The sequence below is a fragment of the Maniola jurtina genome, chromosome 17 (genome assembly GCF_905333055.1).
Source record: "Maniola jurtina chromosome 17, ilManJurt1.1, whole genome shotgun sequence".
NCBI classification, from domain to species: Eukaryota; Metazoa; Arthropoda; class Insecta; order Lepidoptera; family Nymphalidae; genus Maniola; species Maniola jurtina.
Window position 1 is genome coordinate 10,940,543 of NC_060045.1, and position 19,703 is coordinate 10,960,245.

At 36.6% G+C, this 19,703-nt stretch overlaps 1 protein-coding gene and 1 long non-coding RNA gene across 6 annotated transcripts in view; both read left to right on the forward strand.

Annotated features, from left to right (window-relative positions):
- The window catches only part of LOC123873817 (atypical protein kinase C), a 260,236-nt gene that overhangs the window by 13,108 nt on the left and 227,425 nt on the right, over positions 1-19,703 (forward strand). Inside the window, exons 1-2 of one of the 5 annotated variants that reach the window (XM_045918876.1) lie at positions 13,668-13,919; positions 15,033-15,222. The exons of 2 other annotated variants lie outside the window; for them this stretch is intronic. The gene's annotated coding sequence lies outside the window, so the exon portion shown is untranslated. Of the gene's footprint in view, positions 1-13,667; positions 13,920-15,023; positions 15,223-19,703 lie in introns of those variants that run through there. 2 more of the 5 variants (XM_045918877.1, XM_045918878.1) reach the window with 2 other exon arrangements.
- On the forward strand, positions 3,345-18,308 carry LOC123873825. The gene is made up of 3 exons (XR_006797777.1): positions 3,345-3,457; positions 12,293-12,298; positions 18,296-18,308. It is a non-coding gene; the product is annotated as an uncharacterized LOC123873825 (long non-coding RNA).

The window sequence follows — 19,703 nt, forward strand, 5'->3', positions numbered from 1 at the left end:
ACGTATTTGGCTGACATTTGGAATGGAGATAGATTATACTCTGGATCAGCATATAGGCTACTTTTTATCCCGGAAAATCAAGATCCCACGGGATTTTGGAAAACCTAAATTCACGAATACGATGTCGCCGGCATCGTCTAGTTTATTAATATTTCCGAAATGAAACATTAAAAGCCACATGGGCGACGTTATCAGACGAAACGTCCCGATGACGCCGCGTTACCCACTTATCGGGGGTGTTTCGCGCGAACATGCCTATTTTCACACTGTTTACCCGGCAGGCTATTGTGCAATTTCGCTATAAAATCCTTATCTGCCCGCATTGCGAATCCGGCCGGCCGCCATTTCCATATTACATTAGCAACACGGTTGACAGAAGCATTACACTAATATTATAAAGGCGAAAGTTTGTGTGTGTGTGTGTGTGTGTGTGTGTGTGTGTGTGTGTGTGTGTGTGTGTGTGTTTAGGTTTGTTAGTCTTTCACGCAACAACTACTGGCTGCAAATGGAGATAGATTATACTCTGGATCAGCACATATGCTACTTTTTATCCCGGAAAATCAAAGAGATTACACATCTCCGATTTTTATAACAAAATCTTGTGATTCAATTTCTCACTTTCCCGCACAAACGTAACAACTAACTAATAAGCATCATATTTTGTCAAAAAATAACAATTTACGAGTTGTTAAAACATTGCGCATCTTGCTAAAGCCTTCAGGAAATTCGGATTGAAATAACATGTTCGGCTCGCGCGTGACTTGGGATAAGTGCTTATTCGATATTAAAATAGTCTCACGTTTATATGACCAAGTGGTCGGGTACTTTGGCTGGGAGTGATGCATACAGCATCTCCTCGTAAAGGATTAATATCTTTTTTGCTTAGTCCATATCCATATTGGCATTCCGTGTGCTTTCTTTTTTCATCAAACCCCCTTGCTCCCGTTTACTCGAATATCCAGTCACGTCCGATGGATTTTCGGTCCTACTGATAACTTTGGTTCCATTTAGCCGATTGGTGTACATTTTTTTAAATTAAAATGTTTTCTAAGCATGAATGATAATGCATCTTTTACGCAACATAATATTATAATCGCCACTTTGAAAATCAACCAGTCTGTACGTAAGAAGGTTTTTTTTATATATTTAGATACGAGTTAGCCCTTGACTGCTCACCATGCTTGCAATCTCACCTGATGGTAAGCGATTATGCAGTCAACGATGGAAGCGGGTTTACTTGGCCATCAAGTAAACCCGTTCCATCCTTTTGGCCCTTATAGTATGGCCTTGGTGGCACAGCTTTGCCGGTAGGTTGGTAACTAGCCACGGCCGACGCCTCCCACCAGACCAGACCAGAGACAATTATTAAAAAAATGTAAATTCCGAAATTGCCCCTGCCGGGGATAGAACCTGGGACATCCCAGTTTTAAGACCACAGCGATCACCACTGCGCCAGAGGGGTCGTTCTAAAATATAGTGTCCCGTAGTGAACACTACATTTGCACGATTGAGGCTTTATAGCGAGTTATTGAAAATACCTGTGGCGCCAGCTGCTAGTATTGTTATGTGAAGATCGTTACAATGCTATAGACTGCATCATCTTCACCAAGCATGAGCAACAGTCAAGCAATGTATAAAAAAATGATTCAAAACCAAGTCACAATTTAAAAAAAACACAACTGTCCTGCCAAAAAGCGAACAAGAAAGCAAGATTGAATAAAAAAAAATTATATCCAGTATCACTGGTTTAAAAAAAAATAGCGAGCAAACGAGCAGGCGGGTCACCTGATGTTAAGTGATTACCGCCGCCCATGAACATCAGCACCAGGAGAACCGCCAATGAATGATGTAAGGATTCTAACGATAACCCATAATTATTATGTACAAATCTGTTCAGCGAACTAGAACTTATGATGGACTAAAAAAATTCTCATGCAAACATGAGAACATTACATAAGTATAACATGAGATTGTTACATACGAGAACCCTGAAAACATTACTCTCCTTTTTTTGAACTTCCTGCGCGAGTCTGAAGTCGAATACGGTTAAAAGCAATAGTTAATTAATATTTCTTTTATGTACTTGCTAAGTAAAATAGATTTCGTAATTAGTTCAAGCCGCACACTAATAACTTCATTAGACTACAATACGAATGACTCGATTAAAAAAAGGTTTATTGTTGATTGTAAAGTTTTTTGCGATACTTCCAAGGTTAAATCAGCGATATTGTACTCGACATACATACATATACGAATATTATAAAAGTGAAAGTTTCTATTTGTCGTACCTTTTTACGGCCCATCCGTTTAACCAATTTTGACGAAAAAAGCAGATAGGTACCTAAGTATTTGGTAAAATCAAAGATATCACCTAAATTCATGTGGACGAAGTCGCGGCAGTCAAGTTGATGTAGTACATAGTATTAGTTATTCGCATATTTCAAGAGAAGTGCCACAAGCCCGATTGCAGAGCATGCATACATCCCGTGAGAATTTAGTGGGGCCGTTAAAGTTGGAGCGTTCCGGGCCGGTAAATAAAACGGAAAAGGCCCAAACTTGTGACGTATGTATCTGTGTATCTATCTTAGAAGCTACGATGCCACCATCGTAGCTCCCAAACGAATGAACCGATTTTAATTTAGTTTTTTTTTGTTTGAAAGGTGGCTTGATCGAGAGTGTTCTTAACTATAATCCAAGAAAATCGGTTCAGCCGTTTGAAAGTTATCAGCTCTTTTCTAGTTACTGTAACCTTCACTTGTCGGGGGTGTTATAAATTTTTAATTTACACTTGTTGTATTCTTTTGTGATGGTGTAAAGTAACGCATATTCCATTCATCCACGTGGACGAAGTTACGGGTTTTATTTAGTTCTTAATATTAGTTATTCACATATTTCAAGAGAAGTGCCGCAAGCCCGATTGCGGAGCATGCATACATCCCGTGAGAATTTAGTGGGGCCGTTAAAGTTGGAGCCGTTCCGGGCCGAGAGTAAATAAAACGGAAACGGCCCAAACTTGCATGCAAACAGGGGCGGAGAAACTTGCTCTAATAAAGTACAAACATTGCGGATCGCTTGGCGCCCAACATGGTAGTGTTGGCTGGGACACGATTTCTCAATGAAGTTGTTAGAGACGCCTATTTTTTTTGAATCAGTAGGTATAATAATTACAAGTGTAAATTAAAAATTTATAACACCTCCGACAAGTGAAGGTTACAGTAACAACAGTAGACATCGGGCTAGAAACTTCGTCCAATGCGTCTGTGTTTGTCTGTGTTTACACAAAAACAGCCATTTAAAAAACAGACTATAAGATCTGTAAATAATGTTAGCACAGTTATAAACAAAACCGGCCAAACACGAGTCAAACTCGCGCACCGTGGGTTCCGTACTACAGATAAAGTAAAACCGTAAGAATCACTTCTGTTAACGAACCGCAAAACTAACTTTGTTTGTAGAGGTTTATGGTTAACATCAAAAAAACTATTTTAGTTAAAGCATTGGTTTTGTTTTTCTTGTAAACTATGCATAAACTCCTATTGACCATAATTATTTCAAATTTTTCGATTGGTAAACTTCTGAAAAAGCTTGGTAAAAAGATTAAGGCCTGTGCCAGAGATCGATTCCCAGACTTCCGAATAGGAGGTCTTAGTTAACCACTACGCTATCATCGCTTTTAAAGCACCACTCCAACTTATTAGTTCTTGTAAACAATGTAAATCGTACAACACTACAACGTACCCCAAGTTTGTTCTGTCGTCCGGGCGCTTGCCGATGTCGCTCCGTAATTAGGGACATTTTAAGGGGACGGTATATTCCAGGTATAATTTCAAATCTAGAGATGGCGATACACATTGTATCGGCATCTCTCTTAGGCGCCCCTGAACCGGTTGCGCATCGCCACAGTGTAGATTATTATTTTCACATCGCTCCTGCATTTAATCATTACGTCACCCCACTTCAGTGTTTACGATGGAGTAAAAAGTCAAGTTATGTATAAGTTTAAAATTCAAAGTTATAGTGATAAAAAATATTTATTATGAAATAATTAAAAATTTATTTAAAAAAATTAATCTGTAGGTATCATCAGAATCGATTACATTCGACTTCGCTGGGTTACTTTATTGTAATATATAACATTGCGTATCTATAAAAAATATTTGTACAAGTTAAATATTGTTTTATATACTACTAGAGGATCCCTGCGGCTTCGCCTGCGTTGATTTCGGTTTTTTTGAATCCCGTAGGAACTCTTCATTTTTCCGGGATAAAAAGTAGCCTATGTCCTTTTTCGGGATGTATCCCAAGTCTGTACCAAATATCATTAAAATCGGTTCAGTGGTTGGGCCGTGAAAACGTAGCAGACAGACAGACACACTTTCACATTTATAATATTAGTATGGATTTTAATGCACACTGTTGCCAAGTTACTATCATTAGTTAGTAAACAGACACTGATAAAAAAAAAAACAATATTATAATGTACTTTTATTGTTTTGTCAACAACGAGATATAATGAATGAGATCTATTTACAATCATGCTAATAGGTGTCTTTTTCAACCTGTATGCTTATTATAGTAGGAGATTTAACATTTCACCAACTTTCATAGAATGAGATCACACACACACACAGTAACATTAAATTAAAATGGGCCTAAATAACCTTGACTTAAGGTCCTAAATTCAATTACACCGATTTTAATTTCTGGTTCTGTCTGACTGGCTATACATGAATGGATTAATTTGAGCTATAAAACAAGGCGGTTAAGGTCTATTTTACGTTAACGTTCTCATTATAAACCCCTATCTGCCAGTTTTGGTCATTACTGTGGTGACCATTACATTTGGCCTTGAAAGAAGATACTTCACATGGATAAAAGATTATAGCATGGACAAGTCCAAGTTTCTGAAATTTTCACTTATTGATAATGATAATACTGTCATTCCTAATTACTTACATTTATAGGTAAATCTTATATTTTCTATATCTTATTGCTATTATAGATGCTGAGATTATAGAAATTACACTCAACTGAAATTCAATGAAAATATAGTTAGCACGGACATTACACAAGTAACTATTTATTGCATTTCACTAATTACCGAGATCGTAAAATCCTATTTTTTCATATTATCAAAACGTTTACAGTAAAAAAATATCACACGCGCTAGGCGTGCAAAAACACCTGAAAGAGATTATATGCACCTGCAGCCATAACAGGATAACATTATAATATATTTCATGTTGTATAAAAAGCTGTTTTGTTTATAATCCTTGTTTTTGTTTATTCAATATGGTTACAGTCAAACCGGCCCGCTCGGAGCTAATAGCCATAAAAGTTAACTAATTAGGTGAAATATTCCAAAAGAGCATAAGTAGGTATCTACACATTCAATACGCTAACTTAACTGTTTACGTTAAGGTTCAAAGTCAAAGCGCTGGAGAAATGTTTTTATATGATACTGAACAAAGTCAAGACAGAGATTAAAATATTTTATAGCTTTTTTGTTATATTCAGATTCGGGCCATTGATTCAAATTTTAAATTTGTAGTAATTATGTTCTCTAATTCAGAAGCTGAGCTCTTTTTCTGGATGCCTATCATTAGGCATCCAGAAAAAGAGGTCATTACCTTTTCGCTAAAAGACAATTTTACGTTGACTGACATGAAAGCAAAGTGCCTAGTAAGCCAATAGACAATTCAGCTAGATGACATCAAAGCAGATTACCCAGTCAGCAAAGAGTCAACTTAGTTGTACGCCATAAAAACAGAATGCACAAGTAGCAAAACGTCTGGAATTGTGAATAGTCTGTATGATTAGAACACCTCATTAGCCAGACGTCAAATTACATAGTTGGATGACATAAACGCTGAATGAGATAGTATCTAAAACGTCTGGAAAAGTAAATAGTATAAATGGTCTGTTGCTTGCTCCCTTTTTAATTTTTAACCAACTTCCAAAAAGAAGGTGGTTCTCAATTCAGCCTGTTTTTTTACCCCATTGCGGCAAAGCCTAAAGGAAGAGTTATGATTTTAGCAGTCTGTATATGTATGTGTGTGTGTTTGTATCCAGATTCTGTGTGTTCCACCGTAGCGCCGAAACTACTGGGCTGATTTTGATGAATGAGGTGTAAATCGATTTGTCGTAAAGATCCGGGTAACATAGGCTACATTTTATACGAAAAAAATTGACCTAACGGATGTAATATGAAAAAAGTGGGGGTGAAAAGGTACTGCGACTAACTAACAATTGTGCCAGGACTGGTCCTGATGGGATTTTGAAGTTTGAAAAGGTGCAGTTGGTTCTCTATATAACGTAGATCCGCACTAAGACAGGATTTTGAGAAATTTGATCTGTAAATTGACCAAATTATCATACAACAATACTACTTCTCACGAACCTATAAAAGCTACGAACAAACGATTTCAGTAGTTACATTTTATTACTGTTCTTACCTTTCGATTCAAAACAAGAAAAATTGATACACTGATTTGGCATTCCAAAACGAAGCAACTCTCGTCCTAATAACAATTCAATGTATACTTTAAGAATAACTGCATAAGGTAAGTTTTACAACGAATATTTTAACATCGATATTTTAATGTTAGTATACGTGAGTGAGAACACAAAAGCCACAAAGATCCTTTGTATTGACAAAGGCAAACACAATAGGATCTTTCATTTCTTGTAAATTGAACTAGTTTTATGAGAAAAAGTATTAAGTACGTATGAAATTTTGTTTTGCACATTTTCAACTTTTAAGCTGTGACAATAAGGTCTAAGTTGAAGGAATATTTAACAGTATGATTATTTTTTTGATCTATAAAACATTTATGACACTGCAATTTTTGGTCAAACTTATTATTGACTACTTAGTGACGTATATACATAAAAAAACCAGCCAAGTGCGAGTCAGACTCGCGCACCAAGTTTCCGTATCCGTACTCAGGTATTTTTCCGACATTTTGCAAGATAAATCAAAAACTATTATGCTTAAAAATAAATTAAAATCAGTTTTAGAATGTTCAGGTAAAACTCTTTTATATGATACCCCACTTGGTATAGTTATCTTACTTTGAAAATTGAAACACATTGTTTTTTAATGAACCCATAAATTCATGGTTTTTGCCAAATTTCATGATTCTAGGTGAACGGGAAGTACCCTATAGGTTTTCCTGACAGACACAACACACACGGACAAAACAGACTGACAGGCGGACAGATAGACAGACATACAGTTAGATAGACAGACAAACAGACAGCAAATTGATCATATAAGCGTTCCGCTTTTCTTTTTGAGGTACGGAACCCTAATAAATGATATCATTGCATAGCAAGTGAAGAAACTAAAAATTATAACACCTTGGATAAACATCTCGGACTTGAAAGTGGATGTCATTTTCATAATAATCATGATCATCATCATCATCATTATGAGCCCGTGGATGTCCACTGTTGGACATGGGCCTTCCCTAAAGAGCGCCAGCCGCTTTATATCATCAGTCCATCGTGCTGGAGGACGTCCTACACTACGCTTGCTTATACACGGTCTCCTCTCATCCTATTTTCATAATAATTAGTACTTTCCCCTAAAAACCTTTAAATTGATATCAATAAAGTTTTTTTTCCATCTTATCTTCTAATACTTATGCATTTTACAAGTTTGGTTTTTGATCTTTGAGCTACCGGGATAGAGCACTCAGATTAATTAATTTTTATTTTCAAATTATAAGTCCTGGTCTATAATGACCTAATATTAGCTTCACTACACTGCAATGTACTGTTTACTGCATTCTTTTTAAAATAATTACTTTTTTAATGTAATAAATGCACAATTTAAACTTATCTTAAAATCTAGAAAAATCCTAAATAAAAATACTTTATAACATAGTACTGAATTTACTACTCTATGGCATTCTGTACAATTACAGTATGACAAAATGCTTATGAAACCCGAAACAGGTCCTGCCGCGCTGAGGCGACGGGTATGACTGACAAGATAACGTAATTACGGCCCATAACACTCAACAATAGGGTCGAAAATTCTTTGTACTCGCTCTGTACGCGATTTGAAGAGAATAAGCGAGGAAGCGTGAAATCAAATAATTTAGAATATAATTTGAAATATAGCACTTACTGTGAAATGATCGGACCGAATTATTTATTTGATTGTTTTACACCTATGGTGAAAGTTACGTCTTTAAGAGCTTTGTCATTAAAGAGAAAAACCCAAAAGTCTAAGGTTTTAGACCAAACTTCTGATTTTTTTTCTATCGAGGAAAGTTTGTCCAATCATGTTTTTATCGGACCAAATCCAAGGGGATATAATGAAAAATATTATATATTAATTTCAAATTTTTCGATCCATGCGTTCCTAACTTATTTCCATTTTAGTAAACTTTAGTATCGACGAAAACGGAGACCGCCGCGTTAATTAACTTTGTTCCCGTTTTGAACGCCGATTCCAAATCCTATCCCGTTAATTGAGTATGTGGCTTATGTCAGCTGCTTTTGTTTGATATCGTTAATGCGAGTGTTTACCTCCCGTCTGCTTAGCAAATGGTCTTTAGTATGAAAACGTGAATACTATAAAATTAGTAGGTACGCACTCCCGCTTTCATACTAACATCGATTGAGGCAGCCCGTTCAATTTTCGTCAGACGTTTTTTAATGATTTTTTCGATGTGTTATGAAGGTTTGTGTTAGTGGCGATATACTTAGGTCTCTTGTTGGGACTTCCACACGCCGCGGTTTAGCTGAGAATAATTGGACAAACGTCCTTACCGAAGGACCGGAGTTCAGCTGGTTAGAGAGAGTAGTTGGACCACGAATCCCGGAATGTAGAAAACGACGGTCTGTTTGGTGTCTATTAACCTCTGCCTGTGGTTACTTGACCATTATAAAGATACTACTTAGTAGGTATAATTTATCTAATACTATTAAAATGGCTTAAATTAAAACCGTTAGCTATAGAGACATTTTTATTTTATTTTTATTTTTATTAATTAGGTTCACTTACAGCTACTTACATTAAACATTAAAAATAGTACATAATCTAAACTTATTTGCTAAATGTAGTCGCTATTTACAAGTGAACACAACATTTACAACAACAAAGTTACAAAAAATAATAATATTAATAAACGATGATAATAATTAAGTGGATAAAGATAAACAAAAAGAAAGAATAAATGAAGTGTATCTAATAATGTAAACTAACTATGGCTAAAAGTAAAGTGACATTCCGGCGAAAAGCGGTAAGCAAGAGCCCTTGTGAGATAGAGTCACGAACTTCCGCGCTAATTAATGTATCCCCGGTATAATTTCGCGGCACCTCCAAGTTTCAAGTGGCGCCATATTAATTTCACAAATGTAGTACACTAGAGTACACTGCTTCCCTTAGTTTCTTATCTTAATTTAGACATACCTACGTGGCTCAGGTGATTGTGACTATAGTGTTAGATACAGCCTTACAGATTTAAGTCTACTCCTAACACTAAAAATAGAACAAGTGTAAATTAAAAATTTTCAACACCCCCGACCAGTGAAGGTTACAGTAACTAGAAAAGAGCTGATAACTTTCAAACGGCTGAACCGATTTTCTTGGACTATTCCGCGCCTACGATCCAAAGTATCTGAGTTTTCCAAAACATCATTTTCAAATAAATAATTATGTATATCTAGGCAACGTCCATCTTGACATTTGTCAACAAGTTTGTCAATTGACACTTGAATATTATGAACCTAAGGGTTATCTAACCTTCTTTTCTACAAGAAAACTAGAAAAGAGCTGATAACTTTAAAACGGCTGAACCAATTTTTTTAGATTATAGCTAAGAACACTCTCGATCAAGCCACCTTTCAAACAAAAAAAAACTAAATTAAAATCGGTTCATTCGTTTAGGCGCTACGATGCCACAGACAGATACACAGATACACAGACACACAGATACACACGTCAAACTTATAACACCCCTCTTTTTGGGTCGGGGGTTAAAAATGGCTTAAAACCGCTAGCTATAGAGACATTCCGGCGGAAAGCGGTAAGCAAGAGCCCTTGTGAGATAGAGTCACGAACTTCCGCGCTTATTAATGTATCCCCGGTATAATTCCGCGGCACCTCCAAGTTTCAAGTGGCGCCATATTAATTTCACAATATTATGTAGTACACTAGAGTATAATGCTTCCCTTAGTTTCTTATCTTCATTTAGACATACCTACGTGGTCCAGGTGATTGTGACTATAGTGTTAGATACAGCCTCTCAAATTTAAGTCTACTCCTAACACTAACAATATAAAATTGTCTTGTGATGGTCGGTAGGAGCGTTTGTCCAGTTATTCTTAGCTGGACCGTGGCGCGTGGAAGACCATATAGGTCTCTTAGCGTAGGTTAAAGTACCTAATAATTATATATTTCTAAGCTTTTATCGTTCACTGGCTGTAACATAAATTATACATATTGGATAGAATCAGGCGTTACTTTGCGGTAGTTCAGGTTTAGCAAGAAACAGTTAAAAATTATTTCGACTTTACAATGCTGTATTGTCTAGTCTACTAGACAATACAGCATTGTAAAGTCGAAATCTCCTGAGGATGCTCCGGTGTCGGGGCGAAACGTGCGTCGAGAGTAGTGGAAAAGTTTTGTGTGGTGGTGCATGTGAGTGGTGGTGGCAGTGCTTGCTTGGGAACTTGGCTTTATTGCTTGGTTGGGGAGGTAAGCGGTGCTTAGCTTGTAACTGCATGTTTGACCATACAGATTTTTCTGTTGGCGGATTGTAGCAAAATAGTTTTTAACTGTTTCTTGCTATAAATTATACATTTCTTAGCATAAATCTACAGTTTTTGTCATCGTACGTTATTCAGGCGACGCTATATGAACGATCGTAAAGATAATTGGACCAATCAGCGTCTCGAACATGACAGAGTATACTCAACGCTCATATAACCAATTCTGTAGTCATTCGGACTCAGTCATCCATTACGTCTTGTACTGACTCCATACCCATTAAAATAATTGAAATTTAGCACCACATTGCGACTATTTCAGTAGGTACAACAATATGTAAATTGTAAATGTGAGTCACCCCTCTTCTTCTCTGTACATACTTTCTCTTCTCTATTATAAATTGTAATAATTTTTCTGCCTGTTTGTTTATACTACCTGAATCTTGGAACACCAATGGACCGAAACTGTAATTTTACAAGTCGATGAAATTTACTTATGTAATAAAATAAAATTTAAAGTGAAAGCCGACTTAAATAACCAGAAGCACTAAAAATTGAAGAATAACTAATAACAGAATTTATTACGTATTAGGTACAAGAGTTTACTGTCACACTTATTATAAAAGAGAAAGTTTGTATGTGTGTGTGTGTGTGTGTGTGTGTGTGTGTGTATGATTGTTACTGGATGGATGTATGTTTGTTACTCCTGCTGCTGGGCTGAAATTTAGAATGGAGATAGATTATACCCTGGATTAGCACATAGGCTACTTTTTATCCCAGAAAATTAAAAAGTTCCCACGGGAATTTTAAAAAACCTACATCCACGTGAACGAAGTCGTGGGTATCAGCTAGTATTTCTATAAGGTAACTAGACTTAATAATATTTTTGGAGCCGATGCCAATATGGAGTCACTCCATACAGAGACTCCACATTGGCACCGACTCCAGAAAATGTTATTATTTAAATACGTTGTTAAATAGCACTATAGCCGGACGAACGGACGGACAGACAGCGGAGGTTTAGTACCTAATAGGGATCCCTCAAATAGGTGAATAAAACTGGCTCAGCCTAAGGTATATCCCAAATTGGTTTGTTTACAAGTTGTTTACTGTATTTTCCGAGAAACCTGTCAATTAATTTCTATTAAAAAGTATTTTTCTTCATTAATGTCGCGACACGTGTCACGACGCGACAGCAAATTAGATCAATCATCGAGTGTGTTTTCTCGGGTATCTTAATGGGCTTTTCCTTGTAACATTGCTGTAAGAAAACTTTACTTTCATGGATTCTACGAAATCGTGAATTCCTCGCTGATATACGCGACTAAGCGACAGTGTGACCGTAGGTATTTTAATTTTAGAATTCTGCGCTTAATAACTGCCTACGCAAACGAGGCACTAATCTTTTTAGTTTTCGCCATAAGTATAGTTAATTCTGTGCGTTATGCGGCGCAGTTCCTAGTGTTTTTTTTAATCTTTATTTTTAGCCGGGGCTGATTCCTAGTGATAAATTTTTGTCCTCCACTAACATTACTCCGTCATCTGCCCGGGCCTAAAGAAGCATAAGCATAACGTGATATCATACATAATGAAAAAGTCGGGCAACGACCGTATTATATGCGGGCTTCTGTCCCGTGACGTCATGACGAGTCGCTCTCTTGTTTAATTCGTCTACTAATAAAAACTGCCATCCGCGATCCAGTGCATACTCGAAATGATTGCCAGTTGCGGCCAATCAGCGACTTACGCGTTGTCTCATAGTCATAACACGGCATCTTGAAAACAATATTGTCGCAATTGGAATTGAACGCAATTTGAAGCTTAATTGCACAAAGACAGTGCAATCGCAATCGCTGAAAAAAATCAGAATTTGTTTGCGATTGAATAAATGAGCAATCATCAACATACGATACAGAGAAAAGTCCTGACTTTCTCACTGACTAATTCATCAACGCTTAGCCCAAACCCTTGGACCTAGAAAGCTGAAATTTTGCACCCACTGGTTCCCTTTATAATGTAGACAAAGAATAAGCCCAGATTTTTCAAAATTCCTATGGGATACGAAATGAAAAAGGATTTACATTTCTGTAGACTAAAGCCACGGACGCTGTGCTAATTCAGAAGCATTTCAAAAAGTCATCTTTACGTGCTACATCGCACAACGCAATTGCGATCAGCGATTCCAATAGCTCAAAAAAATGAAGACGAATTCATTTCAGATTGGTTAAATCATTGTTCAATTAATAATACTTTTCGACAGTTCCTAAGTCAGGGGTTTATACAATACGCAGAGAAAATTTCAGCTTTTATAGAATAACTAAAGTTTGGCACTTGCAGGCTCTTTCTCAGTAAATTACAGGTTCCAACTTAAAATTGTGCCTATATTCACATTTTTTGCGAGCATCGAAAACCGCGACGCGCTACTTCTCACTAGTCACTTTATTATGATTATGCACAGCTCCAAATTCTACGGCGTATAACCATCCATCCATCCATCCATCAGCCTGTAAGCGTCCACTCCTGGACATAGGCCTTTCCAAGAGCGCGCCACCAAACACGATCCTCCGCCTTCCTCATCCGCACGGAATGACCATCAACGGGGAAATTCGCAGGAGAACAAAAGCGACCGACATAGCTCAAAGGATTAGCAAGCTGAAGTGGCAATGGGCAGGCCATGTGTGTCGCAGAACCGACGGCCGTTGGGGCAGACGTGTTCTGGAGTGGAGACCGCGTACCGGTAAGCGCAGTGTGGGACGACCTCCAGCCCGCTGGACCGATGACCTGAAGAAGGTGGCGGGGAGCGGGTGGATGAGGCGTATAACCATTACCAACCAAATATCAGAACAACAGTCAATAACATCTTATTATAAAACTTATTGCCAAAGTTATGTAAATTACAGCTTGGGTCATTGTTCCAACTTGGAATCGTATTAACATTTTTAATGACCGTTGAAGGCCGCGCCGCCTAATTGGCCGCTCCGCTCTGACTGCGCGCGCGATCGCCTGGGAACCGAGACAGAAACAGTGGCGTTGTAGAAATCTGTGCGCGTACGCGTGTTTTTCGCGCGCCAATGCGCCCGCGACCGTAATATTCGATCAAATAGAAATTCCCGTTCACGTCAACAATAATGGCTGTCTTTCAATGCGAATTTATTGATATTTTCGAGTTCTTTTGCAATGATTAGCTAGGTAATGTAATTTTTTTGGTGTAAACTTTTTCTGCGAATCGTGTGGAAGTATGTATTAATGTGAAATAAAGGAATAACTTTTAAAACATTGTATACAACATAAGCACATCAAGTGTTTTATGTTGAGTGAAATTTTGTTGCAGATATAATGTAGAATTAAGAATAATGTTTGCGAAAACGATCCAGTTGCAATAAAAAAACTTTTCTTTTGTTTTGATTTATGATAATGATAAAGATAGTGCGAGTGTAAGAAATAAATTGGAAATCAATAAAGTGCTTTTGAATAGGAAAGTGACTAGCCCTAGTTCAGAATATCCTTTCTAAGATTATTCTTAAAAGAAAATTGCTAGAAAATTATGGCTTACGGGTTCCACCACTAGTTCATGTCCTTTTGTTAGAAAGGCAAGAAACTCGGATAGTAGGTATTACATAGAAAATTGTGGCCTAGGGTACCACTGGTTCAGAATGTCCTTTCTTATGGAAAGAACCGGAAAAAACTTAGTAGATTTAGATAAAAAATTGCTAGAAACTTGTAGCCTTAGGGATTCTACCACTGGTTCTGGAAATTTCCTTTCTAACGGAAAGAACCGGCAAGAAACTCGGATAGTGTTGGATAGAAAATTGTGGCCTACGGATTCTACCACTGGTTCAGAATGTCCTTTCTTACGGAAACAACCGGCAAGAAACTCGATAGTGTTATATGGAAAATTGCTAGAAACTTGTAGCCTTAGGGATTCTACCACTGGTTCTGGAAATGTCCTTTCTAACGGAAAGAACCGGCAAGAAACTCGGATAGTGTTAGATAGAAAATTGTGGCCTAGGGATCCACTGGTTCAGAATGCCCTTTCTAACGGAAAGAACCGGCAAAAGACATGGATAATGTTGGATAGAAAATTCGAATTCAAATTCAAAATGTTTTTATTCAATTAAACTTTTACAAGTGCTTTTGAATCGTCAAAAAAATCAACCACTGGTTCGGAATGCCGTTCCTACCGAGAAGAACCAGCAAGAAACTCGGCGGTTGCTCTTTTCAATTTATAATAAATTGCAAAAAAAATTGGGGGTCAGAAGTTTGTTGACATTGAACAATCATGGAAATTTCTATTTAAGATCGTGCAGGAGACAGGCTCGACAATCCGCATTTCGAAATGTCCACGCACATACTGTGAACGCGGTTTGCGAGTTCGGTTGAGTGTATTTATGTTTCTGTTTGTGATTACGTGAATTGTGTAGTGCAGTGTGCCCACTGGCCAGAATGGAAGCGTTGACCTCGGCGATTGTATCGCCTGAGAGGACTCCGACCGGCGAGGTGGTTTTGTGTTTGTTTTGATTCGGAAGACGTTGACGTACCTACTTAAAATGCTTTCCCACGATACACAGCTCCTTAGAAACTTCTCTTCATTGCTAATTTGGTTTTTAGACTAAAATGCTTTATTGCTGCAAGTTCAAAAGTATCAATAGGTATTTAGTTTTATTGATGTCTATCATATTTTAAGAGATTGTGTTTTGGAAGGCCTTTGAAATGTATTAGCAATAATAATAATTTACCTTTATGTTAAAGTATGTTGTGCTTCTATTGCAAGTGGAAAAAAAAAATTCGCTCAATTTTGTTCGTAGCGTAAGTACCTACTTAAGAGGGCTCTCTCCGTCACTCGTTTCCACTCGTTTCATACAATCGTAGTTCCAATTTCATTTGAATACTAAGCAACCAAAGTCCATGAAATTTTGCACACATATTCTAGAAACTAATATCTATGTCTGTGGTTTTCCAGATTTCTGTTAAAATATTCGGTTTCAAAGTTACGCGGTCTTAAAAATTTTCATACAAATCTTCGGGCCCCTGTAATTTTAAAACTACATATTTTTAGAAAAATCTAAAACACCACAGACACAGATATTAGTTTCTAGAATATGTCTGCAAAATTTCATGGACTTTGGTTGCTTGATATTCAAATGAAATTGGAACTACGATTGTATGAAACGAGTGGAAATGAGTGACGGAGAGAGCCCTGTTAAGTATACCTAGTGTGCCCCACATATTTCATATTTTAGTATCTAAACAAAAAAGCCAAAAGTCAAATCATTTATTCAAATTGGGACAATTGTACCCTTTCTGATTGTCGCTGAATATGCAATAGAATTATGTAGTGGTGATAATTACATAAACTTATAACTAAAGCTACGAGAGTTCCAAACGCGCCCAGGTCTGAGAAGAGCCCACAATAACCTCAGCATGGTATTCTTTTTATTATCACCACTTTACAAACTTTAATAACATTGGTAGATTAAAATAAAAAAAATATATCTGATTGCTCATTTAAAACAGTAAACTTTTCCTGTATTCGCTTTTAATTTTTTTATGGTACCTATCTAATTAAAAAGCATTAGTGTATATTACAGCTATATAACCTAGAATAAAGTTCGGCTGGTACCTTAAGGTTCTACCTAATCCATCGGTCTACCTAATGGTGATCGTCCTAACTAAACTAATGGTGTATTATCGTGGATTCTTGAAACCTATATCAATGATTTATTTTTATTTTTTATTTTATATATAGGAAAATCTAAAGCGAAATATTACAATAAGTTTCTTAAACGCTAATTACAGAAATATGTCCAGTTACAAAATTTCTCGAAAAAATTAACGATTTGTGTGAGTGAGTTAAAACATTTCATAGTTAACTAGATAATATAAAAAAGAAAAACCAAGCATTAATTAAGTACCATAATATATCAAAAGAGAAGTCATAATATATACAAAAATCGGATGATCGGGGTCCATGTTTTTTTTTGCGCCTCGTTCACCGTTGTTCTCGCTTTGTATATTACGTTTCGCCGGCCCCAGTACGCGAGACAGTGTTTGACCCACATCGAGAAACACGCGGATCTTTCGAAATATCACCTTGTTTTTAATGATAGGTGTTTATTTTGCCATTATACCCTTCCACTATTAGCTTTGTGAATGAAAAATACACATTTTTATCAAGAGTTAGTCAGAGGTACTTAGTATCTATGAACCTCTTTGTAACCTCGAAGTTATATTCGGATGATGCAATTTCACGTTGATCTAGAGTCCAAGTGATTTAACGTTCCGGTACGTTAGGCGTACCTATAGCAAGGATTTTATTTTAATTTTAATTATTACAAGCTAACAACTAATTATTTATCACAAAAAATTCAGAAATGTGTTGAGTTTTGTGTTAAGTTTTATAATAAAAAAAAAGAACATGAATTTTAACGTGCCTATTTACTGATTATCCAGTGGGTGTCATTAACCCTCCCTGAAATAAGGGGGTTGAATTGCATATGTACCTACCTACGTAGTATGCGCAGTTGTTTGTACTTGGCCGGTAAATAGCGGGCGTAAAGTTTGCGATCCCGCCGTGTTTCGGATTAAAATGGCCGGTGTTCGAATTGATTTCGGATTCCGATGCCGTTAGAACCATTGATACTGGCAGTTCAAACATTCTGAATACTTTGTCACGCTCAATGCATTCTCTCATTCGCTTATCTAAATAGTTGTTAAGTAATTAAATATAATGAGGACACTTATTTCAATTGTGGAGCGGATAAAGAAAGTTTTCATTTAAAAGGCTATATTATCTTATGTTTAATAACCGTGCCACTAAGCTCAGTATATCGTCGACAATTACACTCGACACAAATGTCGACACTAGTGTGGATAGCATCTACATGACAAGCAATTTTGAAGACACCGAAACTAGATATGCAACTCAGTGTCGCGGTGGTGTAGCTATATCGACACTCGGTCTGTAGACTGACTGTAGAGTGTCTAGTGTCGTCGGTAACTTCAGAACGCGTTCAGTTATACCTATATTGAAAATTAAATTCCAACAATAGGTAACGTGGGTTGCATATGTCCTTTTACTTTTCTCAAACTTTACTTAGTCAAAACAAGACAAAATGTCTGTAACATTACTTTGTCTCATTTTAACTTTAGCTAAGTCTGAGCTAAGTCAAAACACGGTCTACAAATCTCAGCCAAAGTGCTCGAAAAGTAGCCAATAGACCTCTTTGTCTAGCATTATTTAATTTTATTCCTTTATCCTATCTGTCTGTAATAATCTGTGGAAATATCTTTGAAACATAACACAAACAATGTTCTATTAATGTAGTATAGAGCGGACTTTATTCAGTTCGTTGTATTATAAATAAATAGTACATTCGAAATACCTATACTTAGCTTGCTGACCTTCTAAAATAAGCATAAAAAGTGCACAACCTCTTTGCTCGAAGTTGAAGCGATCACCTACATTTTTTAACTAAAAAGGTAAATTTAGTTTTTCGGTGCTCTTTAGACAACCACTCAAATAAGGAAATAGATTTAAAATGTAAAGAACACTAAAATTAGAATCAGATAGATAGGTACTTATTTATTTAGTTTGATGGGAACGGATATCTAAATTATTTATGCACACTTTATCAAAACCTGAGCAGATCATCTCAAAAATCAAAACAACTGTAAATTAAAAATTTATAACACCCACGACAAGTGAAGGTTACAGTAACTAGAAAAGAGCTTATAACTTTCAAACGGCTGAACCGATTTTCCTGGATTATAGCTAAGAACACTCTCGATCAAGCCAAGCCACCTTTCAAACAAAAAAAAACTAAATTAAAATCGGTTCATTAGTTTAGGAGCTACGATGCCACAGACAGATACGCAGATACACACGTCTAACTTATAACACGTCTTTTTGGGTCGGATGTTAATACTCTTAATATCAGTCTCTACATCTTTAGATTTTAGTTTAGTTGTTATGATGCGTGTTCGTACTTGAAAAAAGTACATAAAACTGGTGGAGTGCTATCAGACCACGCATAAGTTAGGGTTCCGTTCATGCTAGTTAATGCTAGTTGGCGAAATATATATGTACTTATAATAAAATTGTAACACTACGATTTCTGTAGACTAAATATATTTTGAAAATTTCAATCGGCAGAAACCTTATTATCGATATAGACCCCAAATAATTTTTTTTTAGAATCTTGTCTGTCCGTCTGTGCCAGCATCACGCAAAAACTACTGAACAGATTTAAATGAAATTTAATAAAGTCGAATAGAGAACCTCCTTCTTTTTTTTGAAGTAGGTTAAAAATGTATACAATTCTATTTGCGTTCAGAACCCTGGTGAGCTTTAAATGCTTGTTTAATTACATATTTCGAATACGAAGGTCTCTTTATCCAAAACCACAAACAAGTGTCGATACAATCTAACCTTGGCTCACATTGTAGTTCGCACCCGTAGGTATTTAGTAGGTATTTAGTACATAATATGACATCCGCTGCCGCTTGCGAGTGCTGTTTTTGTTCATTAATAAAGTGCATGTAATGGAATTCATTTCAATGGAATGCTTAATCAGTGAAATAACATTGTTGCTACTCGTATTAATAGCCTATATCAACAATCGTACGCCTACTTAACGACCTGCCTGGCGTAGTGGTGAGCATTGAGGTACGCGGCCCAGATTCCCGACAAGGGATAGTGGGGTTTGGGAATTTATAACCTCTCTTTTTAAAGAGTAATTAAACCTAGATATTATAAAATAAGACCCCTTCTCACTCTGAGAAGAGACCCGTGCTCAGTAGTGGACCGGCAATGGGTTGATTATGACTATAACATGGTTTGAATCAGTATGGTCAAGTACAACAGACGGACTTAACGATTCGTCATTTTTAAATCTTCGCTGTTTTTAATAATAATTCGTTCCACATACTTAAACCTTCCTTGATTATGACTTTTGACTAGACGTTTTTTTATACTCGTA